General features: G+C 39.0%; 1 pseudogene; it reads left to right on the top strand.

The window, feature by feature from the left end:
• Nucleotides 1-6,437: 6,437 nt before the first annotated feature.
• Nucleotides 6,438-7,062, top strand: LOC132360141 (phosphorylase b kinase regulatory subunit beta-like; annotated as a pseudogene).
• The last annotated feature ends 12,995 nt before the right edge of the window (nt 7,063-20,057 follow it).

The following is a 20,057-nucleotide window of genomic DNA, read 5'->3' as shown; positions in this document are numbered from 1 at the left end:
TTTATTAATCTTGATATTAACTATTACTTTATCACTTATAATCTGTTTGATGTGTTGGAAGCATTTAAAAAATGAAAACAGAAACATTCTTAAATGTCCAAAAAAGAAAAGCAAAATATTAAAACCATTAGAACTGTTAGATTTCGTTGCCATCTTTTAAAAATATCACTAGCTTTTAGAATATTATATACTGTATAGAGCATGTAGGAAGAATATATTCACAATGAAACTTCCTTTTTTATTTTCTTTAACTTCAAATCTTGCCAGCATGCACAATACTGCTTTGAAGCTGTTCATCATCCTTAAAGAATACATTTTTATTTTTTATCTTATATGTCCCTAAGTTAACAAGGGCATGTATGTTTCTCTTAGACAACAAGAATATCCTGATATTCAAATTACAAGACCTCAGAGAGAAAGTCCTTAAACATTTACTTCTTATATTCTCAGAGCTGAGTGGATCCTCCTTTCCACAGACTTGCTGTATTTCATTGATTCTAAGATACATTCTTAAAATTTTTTACATTTTATATTTTAACATTTACTATTTTCCACTAAATTGTGGAGCTGTCACTCTGATATTTTATATCTGGGAATAACATTATTTTTATTTCTTTAAAGACAACTTAATTCTTCTATCTAGATACTTCTAGAATTTTTACTTATGTTTTATATTTAGCAAATACTTTATATTTAGCAAAACACCCCAAAATATAGTAGCTTAAAGATGCAACCAATTATTATTTGTCATGATTCTATAAGGGGAGCTAGGCAGTTTCTCTGCTGGTTTCATGTGGCACTGTTGTACAACTGCATTCATCTGGATGGTCAGCTGGACTGAAAGATGCACAATGACATTACTCCTGTGTCTGGCAGTTGGTCTTGGCTGTCAGTTGTGGAGTCTCAGTTTTCCTCCATGTGGCCTCTCATTCCCCCATTAGATTAGACTGGATTCTTTTCATGGCTGGGTTCCCTCTTAAGGCCTAGGCTCCAGAACTCACAGAACATCACTTCCATCATGTTCTCTTGGTCATTATAAGACACACCCAGATTGAAGGGGTAGGGAAATAGACTACACTTCTTGATGGAAGATGCTTCCAAGAATTTGTGTCTATATTTACCCTCTAGCCACATAATTATTTACATTCCTCCCCCATGCATAAGACACTTATCTCCTCCTAAGACCTCCGAAAATTTGATAGAACTATATCATCAGATGCAATATTTCATTATCTGTATCTAGTTCAGATATGGATAAGGTTCCTCCCATATGGCGACCCATGATCTAAAGATTAGTGAACTAAAACAGAAATCCAAAAACGATTTCTGTAAAGATCCCCTTAGTAAATATTTTTGGCTTTGTGGGCCATTTAGCCTCTGTTGTAACTATTCAATTCTGTCGTTGTAGTGTGAAAGCAGCCGTAGATAACATGTATGCGATGAGTGTGGCTGTGTTCCAATAAGTGTGGTATTTACAAAAACAGGCTATGGAATGGCTTTAGCCCATGGGTCACAGTTTGCCCACCCCTGAATAGAGGATGAGAGGCCCCACAGAGGAAAACTGAGGTACCCCAGCCAACAGTCTAAACCAACTGTCTGACATAAGAGTGAGATGATTTGTGCCCTTTCAGTCCAGCCAGCCCTCTTACTGACTTAGCCCATGTGAAACCAGCGAGGAACTTCCCAGCCAACCCACAAAATCATGATAAATAATTAATTGCTGTTTTTTTAATCCATTAAGTTTTGGGCATTTCATTACACAGCAGTATTTTTTTTTACATTCCAATAAAGCTGGAATATATATATATATATATATATATACTTTTTCAGATTCTTTGCTATTATAGGTTATTACAAGGTATTGAATATAGTGCCCTGTGATCTGCAGTAGGTCCTTGTTGTTTATCTATTTTATATATAATAGTGTGTATGTGTTAATTCCAAATCCCTAATTTATCCCTCCCCCTCCTTTACCCTTTGGTAACTATAAGTTTGTTTTCTACGTCTGTGAGTCTATGTCTGTTTTGTAAATAAGTTCCTTTGTATCATTTTTTTAGATTCCACATATAAATGATATCATATGATATTTTTCTTTCTCTGTCTGACTTACTTCATGTAGTATGATAATCTCTAGGTCCATTCGTGTTGCTGCAAATGGCATTATTTCATTCTTTTTTATGGCTGAGTAATATTCATATATATATATATCACATCTTCTTTATTTATTCATATGTTGATGGGCATTTGCTTCCATATCTTGGCTATTGTAAATAGTGCTGCTATGAATATTGGGGTGCATGTATCCTTTTGAATTATAGTTTTTGTCTTTTCTGGTTATATGCCCAGGAGTGGGATTGCTGGGTCATATGGTAGTTCTATTTTTAGTTTTGTAAGTAACCTCCATACTGTCTCCATAGTGGCTGCACCAATTTACATTCCCACCAACAGGGTAAGAGGGTTCCTTTTTCTCCACCTCCTCTCCAGCATTTGTTATTTGTAGACTAGACTTTTTGATGATGGCCATTCTGGTTGGTATGTAGTGATACCTCCTTGTAGTTTTGGTTTGCATTTCTCTAATAATTCACGATGTTGAGCATCTTTTCATGTGCCTGTTGGCCATCTGGATGTCTTCCTTGGAGAAATGTCTATTTAGGTCTTCTGCCCATTTTTTGATTGGGTTGTTTGGTTTTTTGATATTGAGCTGTATAAGCTGTTTGTATATTTTGGGAAATTAATCCCTGGTATGTCACATCGTTTGCAAATATTTTCTCCCATTCTGTAGGTTGTCTTTTTGTTTTGTTTATGGTTTCCTTTGCTGTGCAAAAGCTTTTAAGTTTAATTAGGTCCCATTTGTTTCTTTTTGCTTTTGTTTGCATTACTTTAGGAGACAGATCCAAGAAAATATTGCTGTGATTTATGTCAAAGAGTGTTTTGCCTAAGTTTTCCTCTAGGAGTTTTATAGTATCCAGTCTTACTATTTAGATCTTTAATCCATTTTGAATTTAGTTTTGTATATGGTGTTAGAGAATGTTCTAATTTCATTTGTTTACATGTAGCTGTCCAGTTTTCCCAGTACCACTTATTGAAGAGACTGTCTTTTCTCCATTGTATATTCTTGCCTCCTTTGTTGTAGTTTAATTGACCATAAGTGCATAGGTTTATTTCTGGACTTTCTATCCTGTTCCATTGATCTATGTGTCTGTTTTTGTGCCAGTACCATTCTGTTTTTGTTTTTCTGTTTTTTTAAATATTTATTTATTTACTTATTTTATTTATGGCTGTGTTGGGTCTTCGTTTCTGTGCGAGGGCTTTCTCTAGTTGTGGCAAGTGGGGACCACTCTTCATCACGGTGCGCGGGCCTCTCATTATCGTGGCCTGTCTTGTTGTGGAGCACAGGCTCCAGACGCGCAGGCTCAATAATTGTGGCTCACGGGCCCAGTTGCTCCGCGGCATGTGGGATCCTCCCAGACCAGGGCTCGAACCCGTGTCCCCTGCATTGGCAGGCATATTCTCAACCACTGCGCCACCAGGGAAGCCCCCCATTCTGTTTTAATTACTGTAGGTTTGTAGTATAGTCTGAGATCAGGGAGCGTGATTCCTCCAGCTCCATTCTTCTTTCTCAAGATTGTTTTGGCTATTCAGGGTCTTTTGTGTTTCCATAAAAATCTTAAAAAATTTTGTTCAGTTCTTATACAGTAATATTTAACTAAAAGAAAAATTGATACCTGGAAGTGGGGTGCTGTTGTAACAAAATCATATGGCATTTGGTAAATAGTAAATATATGTACAGTTTCCTGGGGAGAGAATGAATAATTTTAATTAAATCCTTATAAGGATATAAGGCCTACAAAAAAGATTAAGAACCCCTGATCTTAATATATCCCAATAAAATTTTTAGTGTTAAGATGTGGTAGATTAAATATGATCACACATTTTTTTGCTCTAATTTAAAAATTTCATTAACAACCAGAAACTCATCCATGGAGAATGTCAAGTTAAGAATCCCTGGCTTGAGTATTGGTATATTTTCATTAATTTTCAGTTTACCCTCTCTATCTGCAGATACAGTTCTTTATTTAGCTTATTAAAATTATTTTTCATTGTTATAGCTTTATTGCCTCCATTCCAAGTGCACCATCCATATGTAGGCTCTCTCTGCTCTGTCTTCCACTATTACTAGCTTCTTGCTTGTCATTTTCATCTCTAAATCCTTTTCTTTGTAATTTTAGCAAGCTTCGCAAATATTTTCTCCATATTACTAATTTGGTTTCCTTTTGGGTTGGTTCAGTTCATTATGGACATATTACTTAAAGGCAATGTGTGGATCTGGTTTGGTTTCTGATTAGATAAGACAAGTACTTGAAGAAATAATTATTGAGACAGTTGAGGAAATCTGAATATGGTCTGGGTGTTAGATGTACTGAGGAGGTATTAGTCTTATTAGGTGTGATGATGGAATTGTGGTCACCTTTTTTAAACAAAGGAAAAAAAAGACTATGTATCAGATAAACTCACTCAAGTAGGAGACTTCTCATTAAAATTAATGCAAGGCAAAAGACAATGGAATAACATCTTTTAAATGCTGAAAGGAAAGAAATTGTCTCATTAAATGATATACATTAAATATGTACAGTTTTTTTGTAATGACAATTATAACTCAATAAAATGGTTTAAAAAGAGATTATCAACCTATAATTCCATATCAAAAAATTCTTCAAAAAAGAAAGCAAAATAAAACATTTTCAGACCAATAAAAAATGACAGACTCATTGCCAGCAGACTTACACTACAAAAAAATGTTAAAGGAAGTTCTTCACATTGAAGGAAAATAATACTAGCTGGAAAATAGGAGCTACACAAAAGAATAGAGAGTTCCAGAAATGGTAATCATATGAGTATATATAAAAGATAATTTCCCTGGTTTTAAATTTTATATTTTAAATAATAGACTGTTTACAATATATGGAAGTAAAATGTATGACAATAGCAGAAATAACATAAAGAAAAAATTAATTATGTTGCTGTAAGTTCTTTACACTCTGTATGACGTGTTGTAATATTTGAAAGTAAACTATGGTAAATTAAAGATGCATTATAACATTTATAAGTTATGAACTCTAGGGAAACCATTTTTTAAAGAATTAAAATAGATAAAACAATTGTGATTTTAAAATGAAATACTAAAACATACTCAACTACCAAAAGAAGGCTGAAAAAAGAGGGGGGAAAAAGAACAAAGAATAGAGAGAACAAGTATTAGACTAATAGCAGTATGGTAAAATTAAACCAAACATATTAAAAATTACTTCAGCTAGATATGGTCTAAACATCCCAATAAAAAGGCAGAAGTCATCAGTCTGGATAAAAAAGCAAGATCCAACTACATGCTGTCTACAAGAAAAAGAATTATATAAAGTCAGAAATAGATCAAAAGTAAAAAAAATGGGGCTCTGCTTCTTGTAATGGCAACGTAGCTTCTATTTAACCGAATGTTCAACAGATAACTATAAATTCTAGACAAAATATAAAAACAACTACCTAAAAGTCCCAGAGAGTAACAAAAGCAGGCAGAATCTAGAAGGGAGTCAACATTTGGATGAAGAGGACATCATTGGAGGAGTTTCAGACTTTTATGGCTTTTTTCTTAGAGAGAGGCCACAGTGGAAAATAAAACTCAGTTAGAAGCCCACAGAGCCTCTACAATGAATCATTCACAGTGGATGAAATCCAACATTACTATGAAGAAAAAAGAAAATGAGACTCATACACAAAAGATAATCAGTGGATACCAGCCCTAGGATGACCCAAATGTTGAAATTAGCAGGCAAGGATTTTAAAGCAACTATTATAGCTATACTCAAGGACATATGCTTGTAATAAATGAATATGCTAATAACAAATGAACAAATAGAAACTATAAATAAGAGCCAAATGACAAGGCAGCAGCTTGAGCACATGGTAAGGTTGCAGGCTCATGGACAAAGTGAGCTGGAAAGCACTGGAGCAGAGAGAGTCCAGGCCAAGTATTAAGTTTGGCTTCTGATGCTTATAATTAGAATCAATAATTTGCAATTGCAAGTTCACCTGATGCAGTCCTGTCCTCTTCATCCAATTTCTTAAGGTCCCTCTCAGTTTATGAACCTCTTAAAAGTATTACTATTCTAAGATCTGATAATTAAACCCTGTGGGATAAATCAAATCATTATTACAGAATTGTCAAGTTAACGTTGCTGCTGTTTCAAGGTCCAACAATGGGTCTCTTTTTCACTAAAAGGTGTAATGATGACTAGAATACCAAGATCTGCTATAGCCTACACTGTGCTTCTAAAGCTTGGGCCTTTAACCCTTACATGTAGTCACACTGATTGTGACAAAAGAAAGATCTATGAGCTTGGCTATAAAATGTATGAGAGGTATTTTCTACTGCTACATGCACCATGATGATAAAGTTCAGCAGTTTAAACAAGACTCAACCCATGCCTAGTGAAGTTAAGCAACTTCTGTTGGATGTTTTGCAGCCTCAACAGCATGGAAGACATTGACTAAGCAGGCATCAGATCAATGAGTCTTTGAATAGAACTTCAACTGGGTTCTCTGACCAAGCATTGCAGACCCTGCAAAAAACACTGAATGGTATCATTGCACCTAAGAGGCATTTACCATAGCAACCAATCTGTCAGACATGATCATGTATGAGAGGAATTTCTTTCTCCTTCTTGAAGACATATTGGAAAAGAGCAACTAGCCGAAGAACAGAGAGATCATTGTGGAGTTATTAATGGCTGTACCCATCGTACTCGAAAGAAATCTTCAGCCAGACTTTCAAGACAAAAAGTAGATCTAGACAAACTAGTAAAAGAAGCATTTCATTAATTTCAAAAATATGAGATTGAACTAAAGGAAGTTGAAAAAAAAGATGATATGGTTTTCTTTTACAACACTCTCTCCAATCCCCTGGAAAAAAGAGGAACATACAGCTATTTAACAAAGGCTCTGATAAATATTCTGCTGGAGGGAGAAGTCAAGCCAAGTAATAATGACCTGTGTTTGGTTAGCTGGTGAGGCAGGTAGAAGAAACTCTGTTGAGACACTTTGTTCAGAAGTGTGTTGTTTTTTGAAGCTTAATCAAGGCATCCATAAATTAATGGACTGATTATGCTGGTGAGGTACTTGCCACACTGTTGGCAGAGTTATTGGACCTCTTGAATGCTATAACCAATCTAATGGTAAGAAATATCTTTATTCAAGAGTAAAAAATTTGATGATCATGCCAATAGCAATAATAATCTTCACTGAATGATAGAATACTTTTAAAATGGAAAATTGACCTCTGCTTGTTTAATGATCTAATAGAGCATGAAAATGAATCTGTGCTTTATGTTTTTTGATCACTTGATATTGTCTCACAGGTCACTGAAGCTCTGCTTTTTTAAAAAATCTTTTTTCCTCTGCTTTTCAGATTGGATAATTTCTATCAATCTGTGTTCAAGTTCTTTGTCCCTTTCTTCTTCTGTCTCCAAACTTCTCTTCAGCTCTGCTTTTTTAAAAAATCTTTTTTCCTCTGCTTTTCAGATTGGATAATTTCTATCAATCTGTGTTCAAGTTCTTTGTCCCTTTCTTCTTCTGTCTCCAATCTTCTCTTCAGCTCATCCAGTGACTGTTTTTCCCATTTCACATGTTGTAGCTCTTTAGTTTCAGAATTTCCATTTGATTTATAAAATAGCATTTATTTCCCTAAAGTTCCCCATTTTGTTTAGCTATTATCAATATAATATTTTAATTTGTCTTTGAATATATACATATATATTATTATATATATTTACCTCTTTAAATGTACTTTTCTGCTAATTCCAACATTTTGGTCATGTAGAATTCTGTTTCTATTAACTGCTTTCTCTTTTGACCTTGGGAACTATCTCCTGTGTCTTCACATGCCTAGCAATTTTTTATTATAATCTGGCCATTATGAATAATACATTTTAGGGTCTTGGGATTCTGGATTCCTTTATCTTCTGCTAATCTTCTTTGAAGAGTACTCGTTTTTGTTCTACCAGGAAGTTAAATTACTAGCTGATCCCCCTTGAACTTGCAGAGCATTGGTTTTACACATTACTAGGCATATTTATTGAAATATTTGCCCCTTACCTTGGAGGCCAATCTTTTAGTCCTGTGACATTGCCTGTTTTTCCAAGGCAAACTTTCTTTTGATGGAAAGCCAGAGGTGTTCACTGAATCCATTTAACTTGGTGAGAATCAAACTCCAAACTCTCCTGCTTTTACATTCTTCCAGGTACTGTTTTCTGCTGAGCTCCTTGGAATCTCTCCTGTGCATAAGCATTTTGAGAGTTGGATTGTGATTTGAATAGCATTTAAATGCAAATTTGGGGTCTTCCCTCTCTCCACCCCAAACCCTCTACAGGGTTCCTCTGTTCTGGGATTTCCCTAACGTAATTTTTCAGATATTTTTGCAGCCTCTAACTTCATGCTCTGATACCTCCAGCTGAAAACACTAGTCTTTTCTGTTCATCTTCTATCTGACCTTTGTGTGGTCTGAGTAGTGCCCTCAGTGAAATAGCCCGGTAAACTTGCTTCTCACCCAGTGAATGGTTCCATTAAAGACTAGAACCCCCTTCAGTTTCTGCCTGTTTTTGATCATTTTCCAAAGCCTTCAAATAATTGTGTGTGTGTGTGTGTCTGTGTGTGTGTGCATTGTCCAGAGTTTACTGTTGTCTGAGAAAGACTTAGTCTGATATGAGCTACTTTCCATTACCAGAATCAGAACTCCCATTCAAGAATACACACTTAAACAAGCTTTTAAGGTGATTCTTTTATGCTCTAAAGTTTAGGAGCTGCTGTCTTAGATAAACTGTTGTTCTTAACTTTATCCTTTAAAAGTCATCTTCACTGCAAAAAAGAATTTAAACTCTTTAGGTACATTAGTCACACTCCTTTTAACCGTGAAAGTAAAGTCCTGCAAAACATGATAACTATACTCTTCCCCACAATGTGTTCCTTGTTACTACAGTTTCCTAAAGGGACTGGAACCTCTTTGTTAAAAATCAGAGAACATTGTAGTAGAGTGGAAAGAATACAGTGTGGTACTCGGTTGTTAGGTTTTAAATGTGATAATGCCTAAAGTAAAGATCCAATAATATCAAAATTACCCTAGAAAATCTTATAAAATGGTGACAAAAATTTGTGTATATAATATGATACAGTAATTTTTATGTGCGTTAAAATTTGAGAACTACTGAACTAGACAAAAATGGTAATACAAAGAAACTCTCTAAGCAGTGAGTGGACATTCAAACTATTCTGCTGTCAAAATAACTACAAAATTAGAAGGTGTGAATGGGGAGCAGGTAGAGAATTCTTAAAACTCCCTGTTTGTCAACCCAATCCAAAAATGGGCAGAAGACCTAAATAGACCTTTCTGCAAAGAAGATATACAGATTGCCAACAAACACATGAAAGGATGCTCAACATCACTAATCATTAGAGAAATGCAAATCAACACTACAGTGAGATATCACCTCACACCGGTCAGAATGGCCATCATCAAAACGTCTACAAACAATAAATGCTGGAGAGGGTGTGGAGAAAAGGGAACCCTCTTGCACTGTTGGTGGGAATGTAAGTTGATACAGCCACTATGGAGAACATTATGGAGGTTCCTTAAAAAGCTAAAGATAGAACTACCATACGACCCAGCAATCCCACTACTGGGCGTATACCCTGAGAAAACCATAATTCAAAGAGTCATGTACCAAAATGTTCATTGCAGCTCTATTTACAATAGCCAGGACATGGAAGCAACCTAAGTGTCCATCGACAGATGAATGGATAAAGAAGATGTGGCACATATATACAATGGAATATTACTCAGCCATAAAAAGGAATGAAATTGAGTTATTTGTAGTGAGGTGGATGGACCTAGAGTCTGTCATACAGAGTGAAGTAAGTCAGAAAGAGAAAAACAAATACCATATGCTAACACATGTATATGGAATCTAAAAAAAAAAAAAAAATGGTTCTGATGAACTTAGGGGCAGGACAGGAATAAAGACGCAAACATAGAGAATGGACTTGAGGACATGGGGAGGGGGAAGGGTAAGCTGGGACGAAGTGAGAGAGTGGCATGGACATATATACACTACCAAATGTAAAATAGATAGCTAGTGGGAAGCAGCCACATAACACAGGGAGAACAGCTCAGTGCTTTGTGACCAGAGGGGTGGGATAGCGAGGGTGGGAGGGAGACGCAAGAGGGAGGAGATATGGGGATATATATATATATTTGTATAGCTGATTCACTTTGTTATAAAGCAGAAACTAACACACCATTGTAAAGCAATTATACTCCAATAAAGGTGTTAAAAAAAAAAAAAAACCTCCCTGTTTGTCTAGGCTATGACTTCTCTTGTGTTTTGGAATATGACATGCTGACAATCAAAACTTAGCTCTACTACTTACTAGCTATGTAATCTTCAGCAATTTGCTTAACCTTTCTGAATCTTGGTTTCCTCATCTATAAAAATTGGGAACCCTTCTTTTGTAATATGAATGCCAAAATGCCTGGAACATTTCCTAGGACATGTCAGAAGGGAGGGTCCCGGACTTTCCCTTTATCTAAGAGTATTCCCCGAGCTTTGTTCTCAAAAGACCCAGGCAAATTCATTTCTGATGATTGGTTTGGATTCAATCTATATTCTCCCAATACCTTGTTTTTAAAGGGGGCAAGGTTTCAATGAACAACTTCAACTTAAACACAAGGGAACCTTTTGAAAACTTATAGTTTCCTGCTCATTTTCCCAAATGAATGCAACTTGATGGATAATTTGTAAGAGGCTTAGTCAAGAGAAGAATAACCATGATAATGACAATTACATCCCAGAAAGGGCTTAAACTAATGATTATAGAATGTCTAACTCTGATATCTCCATTTATAAATATACTGCCTGCTGTTATGGGAGCAATCACTGGTAGTTCTATAATTTTCATATAGGATACAGTGAGAGGTGACAATCTTGTGTGCCTTCAGGCAGATGGTAGGCAGGGCCATGAAACTGTACTTACACAAGGTAATAAAAATAAACTTTCCATATCGGAGGCTGGAGGGAATTTTTAGAGTTTGTTGGGGAAGAGGTGAAATCCTCCCAATGCTTCTCACTTTGTGCTGTCCCTGGAAACGATGTAAGCCAGAAGACAGTGGAACAACATCTTTAAAATATTGCAAGAAAAAAAAATACTGAACACTTATAATTCTGTACCCAATGAAACTATCTTTGGAAAATGGAGATTAAAATAAAGACACTTTCAGATATGCAAAAGCTGAAAGAATTTATCACCATCAGATCTGCACTACAAAAAAATATTTAAAATAAATTCTTTAGGCAGAAGGAAAGTAATACCAGGTAGAAATATGGATCTACTGAAGAGCACTGGAAATAGTAACTATGTGTGAAATAGAAAAGTCTTTTTCCCTTAGTATTTAAATCTCATTTAAAGATAACTGATTGTAATAAACATTTACTGTGGAGGTTATAATATATTTAGAAATAAAATGTATGACAACAATAGCACAAAGGACAGAAGGCAAAGAGTTGGAAGTATGCATTTGTGAGGTTCTTATACTACATATAAAGTGGTACATCATTTGAAGGTAAACTGCAATAAGTTAAATTAAATCTTAAAGCAGCTACTGAAATAACACAACAAAACAATATAGCTAATAAGCCAAAAGAAGGAGATAAAATGGAATCATAGAGAATACTCATTTAATAAAAAAGAAGACCAAAAAAGAGGGAAAGGGGAACAAAGGAACAGTCTCAAATAGAATACAAATAGTAAGATGGTCAATTTAGCCCTAACAATAGCAATAATCACATTAAATGCAACTGCTCTAAATATCCCAATTAAAGGCAAAAATTGTAGAGTTGGACTAAAAGCAAGACCCAACTATATGCTGCTTACAAGAAACCACATTAACTATAAAGACACAAATAGGCTAAAAGTAAAAGAAAGAAAATAGACATATGATGCTAATACTAATCAAAGTAAAGCCATATTAATATCAGAAAAAGAAGAGATCAGAACATGGAATAATACCAGAAATAAAAGGAGTCATTTCATAAGGGTAAAGTGTTGAATTCAAGAGGACATAACAATCCAAAATGTTTATGAACCTAGTAACAGGGCTTCAAAATACATGAAGCAAAAGCTGATAGACCTGTAAGAAGAAATAGAGAAACCTACAATTATAGTTGAAGATTTCAATATCTCTCTCTTAACAATTGATAGAACAAGTAGACAGAATAACAATAAGAGCACAGAAGACTTGAATAACACTATGAAGAAAGTTGCCCTAATTGACATTTATAGAACACTCCACTCAGTTTTAGCAGAGTAAAAATTCTTTTCAAATGTACTCATAGATTTACCAAGAGAAACCATATTCTGAGCTATTAAACAAGTCTCAATAAAAATATTTGAGTCACACAAAGTAAGTACAGTAAGTACTCTGATCACAGTAGAATCAAGAGTACAACAGAATCACAATAGATCACAAGAGAAATCAATAACAGCAAGATGTCTGGGAAATCCCCAAACTTTTAGAAATTAAAAAACATAAATCTATGTAACCCAAGAGTCAAAGAAGAATTCAAAACAAATTAGAAAATATTTTAACTGATTTGCAAATGAAAGTGAAAACACAACCTATCAAAATGTATAGGATACAGCTAAAGCAGTGCTTATAAGGAAAATTTGTAGCACTAAATGCCTATTTAGAACAGAAGTTCTCTATAGTGGGCTGAATTGTGACTTTCAAAAACATATGTCCGCATCCTAGTCCTGAGAACCTGTGAATGTTACCTTATTTGGAAAAAGAGTCTTTGCAGAAATAATTAAGGATCTTGAGATGAGGAGATTGTCATTATCCAGATAGGCTGTACATGCCATCACAAGCATCTTTATAAGAGAGTGGCAAAGAGAAACACACACAGAAGGAAAGACCATGTGAAACGGAGACAGAGATTGGAGTAATGTATTCACAAGCCAAGGAATGCCAACAGCTGTCAGAAGCTGGAAAAGGCAAGGAACGGAATCTCCCCTAGAGACCCGGAAAGAATGCAAACCTGCTGACACCTTGATTTCCGACTTCAGGCCTCTAGAACTGTGAGAGTATAAATTTCTGTGTTAAGCCTCCAAGTTTATGGTGATTTGTTACAGCAACCACAGGAAACTCATATAGTCTCAAATCAGTGACCTAATTTTCCATGTTAAGAAACTAGAAAAAGAAGTGCAAATTAAGCACACTGTTAGCAGAATAAAAGAAATAATAAAGATGGGAACAGAAATCATTGAAGTGGAAAACATAAAATCAATACAAGAAAATCAATGAAACCAAAAGTGGAGTCTTTGAAGAGATCAATAAAATTGATAAATCTCTAGCTAGACTTCTCAAAAGAGACAGAGGGAAGACACAAGTTATTTTTTTTAAAATTTATTTATTTTTATTTATTTATGGCTGTGTTGGGTCGTTTCTGTGCGAGGGCTTTCTCTGGTTGCGGCGAGCGGGGGCCACTCTTCATTGCGGTGCGTGGGCCTCTCATCATCGCGGCCTGTCTTGTTGCGGAGCACAGGCTCCAGACGCGCAGGCTCAGTAGTTGTGGCTCACGGGCCCAGTTGCTCCGCGGCATGTGGGATCCTCCCAGACCAGGGCTGGAACCCGTGTCCCCTGCATTGGCTGGCAGATTCTCAACCACTGCACCACCATGGAAGCCCGACACAAGTTATTGATATCAACAATAGAAGAGGTGATGACATAACTCTAGACCCTACAGGTATTAAAAGGATAATAAGGAAATAGCTTATATGAATAATTTTATTTCAACAACTTAGATGAAATGGATGAATTCATTGAAAGACACAAACTACCAAAGCTCACTCAGGAAGAAATAGGTAATCTGAATATCTGTTTTCATAATATACATATATAACCTTTCCACAAACAAAACTCCAGGCCAGATGGCTTCACTGGCAAAGTCTACCAGACATTCAAGCATTTGCCGAAGACATACAAATTTTTCACAAACTCTTCCAGAAAACTGAAGAGGTAGGAATATTTCTCAACTCATTCTGTATAGCCAGCCTCTGATACCAGAAACAGACAAAGCCATTACAAGAAAAGAAAATTACAGATTAACATGCTCATGAACATAGACGCAAAAGTTCTTAAGTAACCTTTAACCAATTAAATACAACAATGTATATATAAAATGAGTAACAAATGATGACCAAGTAGAGTTTATCTCAGAAAGGCCAGATTGGTTTAACATTCAAAAATCAATTAATGTAATTCAACAAATTAACAGACCAAAACTGAAAAATCAAGTGGTCATATCTCAAGAGATGCAGTAAAAGCACTGGACAAAATCCAACATCCATTCCTGACATAAGCTCTCCAGTAAACAGGTACAGAAGGGAACTCCTTCAGACTGTTAAATGGCCATCTACATAAAGCCTATGGCTAACGTCATGCTTAAGACAAAAGACTGAATGCTTTGATAGCCATACACGTAACATCTCACCCAGCTATTCTGCTCCTAGGTATTTACCCAAGACAAATGAAAGCATTATGTATAACGTAAATGGTTATAGCATCTTTATATGTAATAGCCCCAAACTGGAAATAACCCAAATGTTCATCCACAGGTGAATGGATAAAGCACATTTGGTATATCCATACGATTGAGTACTATTCAGCAATGATAACAACAACAATAATAATAAACCAACCTATACATGCATGTGACAACATTGATGAATCTCAAAATAATTATGCTAAGTACAAAAAGCCAGATAAAATAGAGTGCATACTGTTTGATTCCATTTATGTGTAATTCTAGAGAATGATAACTAATCTATAGGGACTGAAAGCCACTAGTCTGATTGCCTAGTAATCAGGATGAGTACAGAGAGGAATAAGAGAGAGGGCTTACTCTAAGCGTCATGAGAAACTTTTGGGGTGTTATACATGTTTATTATCTTGATAGTGATTATGGTTTCATGGGTGTATACATACATCAGAACATCTAATTTAATGCTGAATACATGTGCAGTTTATTGTATGTCAGTTATACTTCAATGAATCTATATAAAATGAATAAAATTGTGAGAAGTTTAGGGAGACTAGAGTGTGAAGGGGTAGGTAGGAAGGCAGGGAGAAATTAGTTTGAAGAGATAGGTGGTAATCTGTCCTGTGGACAGGATCATGGACTAGACTAGAGAAAGCCTAATGGTAGAAACAAGAACTAAGTGATTAGGCAATAGATGATATACCGCATTGACGAAGGCAGTGAAAGGAGAGAAGAACTGGTTATGAAGAAGTGGGGCTGGATCTGGGAGACATCTAAGATGTGGAATTGATATAGCTTTATGACCAGTTGGTCTTATCAGATATCTGATACTCAGATATCTGGGTTGGAAGCTGCTTTAGACTGAATTTTGCTCCCCCAAATTCATATGTTGAACCCCTAACCTTCAATGTGACTGTATCTGGAGATAGGGTATTTAGGAGGTAATTAATGTTAAATATGTTAATGAGATTGTACAGGTGGGCCGTAACCCAATAGGACTGTAGCCTTATGAGATGAGGAAGAAATAGAAATCTGTCTTTATCATGTGAAGACATGGTGAGAAGGAACTGTGTGCAAGCCAGAAAGCATCTTCCCCTGAAACTGAACCCTGTAGGACCTTGATCTTGGACTTTCCAGCTTCCAGAACTGTGAGAAAATTAATTTCTATTGTTTAAGCCACTCAGTCTATGGTATTTGTTATGGCAGCCTAAGAAGACTAACACAAGCTTTTGGGGGGTAGTTGGGTTGGGGGGGTGCAGATATGTTCATGCCGCTCACCTAGATCAAGAACACAGAGGTGAAGCAAGTTGCAGCAGTGTTATGAGTTCAAGACTGTGATATGTTATGTTTGGTGGACATTCACATGAGGACGTAAACAATTGAAAACATAGGTCTGAAGCTCTGGAGAGAGATTGGCTGGAGGCACATATTTGGGAACCATCAGCAATCAGTGGCAGTTGAAACCATGGAGATGGGTATACAGTTGGGGAGGAAAGTCCAGCAATGGAGAAGAAATGGCCAGAGACAGAGGAGAAGAACCATTACTGAGTGGTGATTCTGAAGCCAATGAGAGAATTTTGAAAAGAGTTGATTAACAGTATCAAATGCTGCAGCACACGGGGACATGTTTCTAGGGACATGTTAAGTGTTTGGCATCAAGGACGCTACAATCTAGCTGAAAAGAGAATACATATGCATATGAAACAATTACAAAATCATTCAAGTAGGGTAAATTGTCTTATTAGTGTGACAGAGAAGTGCAGTAAAGATTTGTCCATTTATTCTACAAATGTGTTGAGCTCCTACTGTGTGTCTGATGTTTAGTTGTTGGATGAGGCACTTGGGCTTTTAAAAAAGAAGGGTATGACTGAATTACGGGGATGCGAATAATGATATTCTGGTGAAGTGGAAAAGAACAAAAGCAGAGTAATTTAGGTATATGGGACGAGATGGAGAGGATCCAGTCTTGACAGGAGTCCAAGGAGGGGAGAATAATTGGGGAGAAAGCCTGGATGGGTGAGTTGGTGCCAGAGATTAGAAGACTGTGGGGTGCCCACCCTAGTATAGCTAGTCTTGGACGTATTCTTGCTCCAGTATTTTCTAGGCACTAAGCACCTACAGCTTCAACAGCAAGTAGAGCCTTCTCATGTCGAGCAAGTAGGGCCACTGCTTTCTGCAGGTTTCGGATATGCAGAAAGTACAAGCTGCTTCACTGGCTACCAAATACATGTACAATTGCCGTCATGCATGGAGGGAGAACTTTCATAACGAGATTCCAAGGCAAAGCATAATTAGGTCTTTAGGTATCACAGCACCTTCCGTGGCTCTTTCAAATAGTGGGTGCGTGAGGCTGGGTGATCCCAAGAGTCCATTGTAACCTGTATATTGCAATGGGTTTGGCAAGTAGATATGTGGCCGGATGGATAATACGGTGAATAGTTAGATGGACAAATTCGTGGCGGACGAACCACTACCAGGGAACTAATTAACAAAGCTTCTCCAGGACCGCCCTGAGGTTGCAGTTCTCCTTATGGCCGGAAGAGGGCGCTGCGGATAGTCTCGATCTGCAGCTGTCAGCGACAGAGTCCTGGGCCGCGAAGGGGAAGCTAGCCGTGGTCACGTCCCGGAAAACCCAGAGCTGCAGACATCTCCCAGAGAGCTGCTGGGGTTGGTACTGCGGCTACCTGAAACTGCCCGGGCCAAGTGTTGGGGGAGGGGGAATGGTGGGAGGTTGGAGAGGAGAAAGGAGCAGAGGAAGAAAGCCCAGCGCTGTTGCTGACTCCGCGGGAAACGCGAACGCTGAAAACCCATGGGAGCACACCGCTGGGGCTGTGGTTTGATGAGAGACAGAAGGTAGAAAGAGCAGCGGGTTTCGGCGGTCTAAAGCTGAATGCGGCCGCATACGGACCCTGGGGCGAAATAGCGGTGCTGCCACAAGGATCCTTCCCGAATCTGTCTTTTAGGCCTCAGGTCTCAGCAGCAGCTACAAAACTTTCCTTCGAGCTGCCCGCGCCCCAGAGCGCCTCCGCGGGTGCCCCTGCGCCTTAGCATGGGGGCTTCCCGTATCTGTCCTGGGTATGGTGGAATCACCACTATCCACTCTCTCGCCTGTTTAGAGGCTCTTAATTTTAACAGTAATGAAGAACTGGGAAGAAACAGAAGCCGATTCGCTGTGAAGCTCAGGCTCCGATCCCGCATCTGTCTCCTGCGTCGCCCCACATCGGCCTTGCTGAGTCTCCGAGCAGCTGCAGGCCCGCGTCTCCCGCTTCCCACCCACCAAATCTCGGTTTTCCCCATTTCAAAGGCTGCTGCTAGCGCTGAGTGCCCCTTCTCTCTGCTCTGTAACCCAGTCCCCAAATTCTCCCCGTACCCCAAACCCCTTCCTGCCAGGGGGCGCCTCTGGAGTTAGTGGAGAGGGTAAGGGCTCTGACTATAACTTGGGATGAGTTGAATCTAGGCTTGAACTATGTGACATGAAAATAGGAGGGTTTCAAGACCACAGGTATCGACTTCTGGAGGGCTTGACCTGACAAGACACGTTTCTTTGACACCAAAGAGCTGAGGGTGGGAGTCTCCTCTTTTCCTGGAGGATGCTGGTCTTCACATGCGCAATCTCGCCTCTCATTCCAACCCCCGAGTCCCGAGTGAAGTGCAGGGAGAGGGCTGCACAGGAGCCGCGCTGGGACGTCCCAGTGTCATCGCCCTCCTCGGTCCTGCTCTCAGGACCTGCCCAGAGGCCACGGTTTGAGGAGAGCATCCCCCAAAGAAAGGCCACCCTCAAAGACCCTAGATGGTCAAGGTGAGATGGAGAGCAGTTAGAGGAATCTCCAAATCTCTTCTTCGCCCCGCTTCTGCGAAATCCTCCTCCGGAAAGCTGCCAGACTGTACTCCCTGGGGCTTCGCTTCTCGAGAGGTTCTCAATTTTGGTGCCTGGGAAAAGGGCACAGGGGGTTCCTGTGAGATCCTTCAGGGAGAGGAAGACGCCCTCCAGAGGGGGCTCCGGATACTCTCTCAGCTCCTTGCATCTCGGGATTGGAGACCAGCGACCCCCAGCGCCCAGCTGCGTTCCTGCTTTCTGCTCCCTGGGCGGGGTTGCCTCGAAGGCACCCGGAAACCCAGCTCAGCCTGGCTCTGGAGTCTGCGCCTGGCTGAGGAAGACTCGCCTGCCTCTGGCCTGGGCGCGGGAGCAGCCGAGGGGGCAGAGAGGTTCATGCAGAGTAAGAGGCCTGGATTCACACTTTCTATAAACCCAAGATACAGAACCAGAAGTAATAACCCCTTCCATGTGATAGCAAATTTTATGATTTACAAACTCATGTACATCCCTAGCACAACCTGGGAGGTACACCGGACAGGTTAGGATCATTTTTGCAGCTCAGGAAACAGGTGCTAAGAGACTTTGTTTCCTTCATTCAACATTTCTTGAGGCAATGGAGGATTCGAGGATAAATAAAGCAAGGACTAGCTCTTGGAGCAGGGGATGGGGGGGGGGGCTGAAAATAACACCCTAGTTTACTCTGGCCGTAAGGGTAGTGGCTCTAGGCTGTGACAGGCGTCCACAAGAGCTATACCACATGGCTGAAAAGTGGCAAAGCTGGGGCTGGAACCGGGACTTCTGACTTATATTCAAGAGACTTGCCCACAGCCCCTGACCGCTTGAAGATCAGGAAATGGTGCATAAACACACACACACACACACCTTCATCACGACCCTCTCTATCTCGGTTGAAGCCTGAAGTTAACATTTGTCACAAGCTACATATTATTTGAGGGATTTGTTGTTGATTTGTAAGCTCCATGTAGGTAGGAGCCTCATCTATCTTATTTAAGGCTGAATTTTCAAACCTAGCTTGGAGCCTGGCACAGATCCCACACTTAATAAATATTTGTTGAATGAATCACAAATTGCAATAACTCAGAGCAAAATAACACCACCAGGAAACAGGTCGCTCCCTTCCCTAGGGAGTGTGAAGGACCATAAAGGGAATTAGAAGAATGGGTGAGGGGAGAAGATAGGCTTTCCCAGCTCATCCTCCCCCACCTGGTCCGAGCTATAGCCGCGAATTAGCCTTCTGTATGAGCCTTCTAAGTTCTCAAAGAAGTGGTCCAGAAGGGAAAGAAGGGCATTTCCCTTTGGCCAGGAGGGTGGTGAGCAAAGGCTGATGGCAGCTCCGCGTGTCTCGGACTCGGCCTGGGCCTGCACCTCCCGGACTCCTAGATTCCGTGCCAAGCTGCAGCCAGCGAAGCAGAGCGTGGCCGAGATTGAGGAGGGTGTGGGAGACCGCGCCCGGGAAAACTCCCTGAGAGGCCTGAGCTGGGCCTCGCTCTGCGTCCGCCCCACCGGGCCACCTCGCCCGGGAGCGAGCTGGCTGAAGGCTAAGGGAAGATGTGCGGGCTCTATAAGGTGAACTCGGGCTT

The sequence above is a fragment of the Balaenoptera ricei genome, chromosome 2, assembly GCF_028023285.1.
Source record: "Balaenoptera ricei isolate mBalRic1 chromosome 2, mBalRic1.hap2, whole genome shotgun sequence".
NCBI lineage: Eukaryota > Metazoa > Chordata > Mammalia > Artiodactyla > Balaenopteridae > Balaenoptera > Balaenoptera ricei.
The sequence above is the reverse complement of the archived record's forward strand: the minus strand, read 5'-3'. Positions and strand labels throughout refer to the sequence as shown.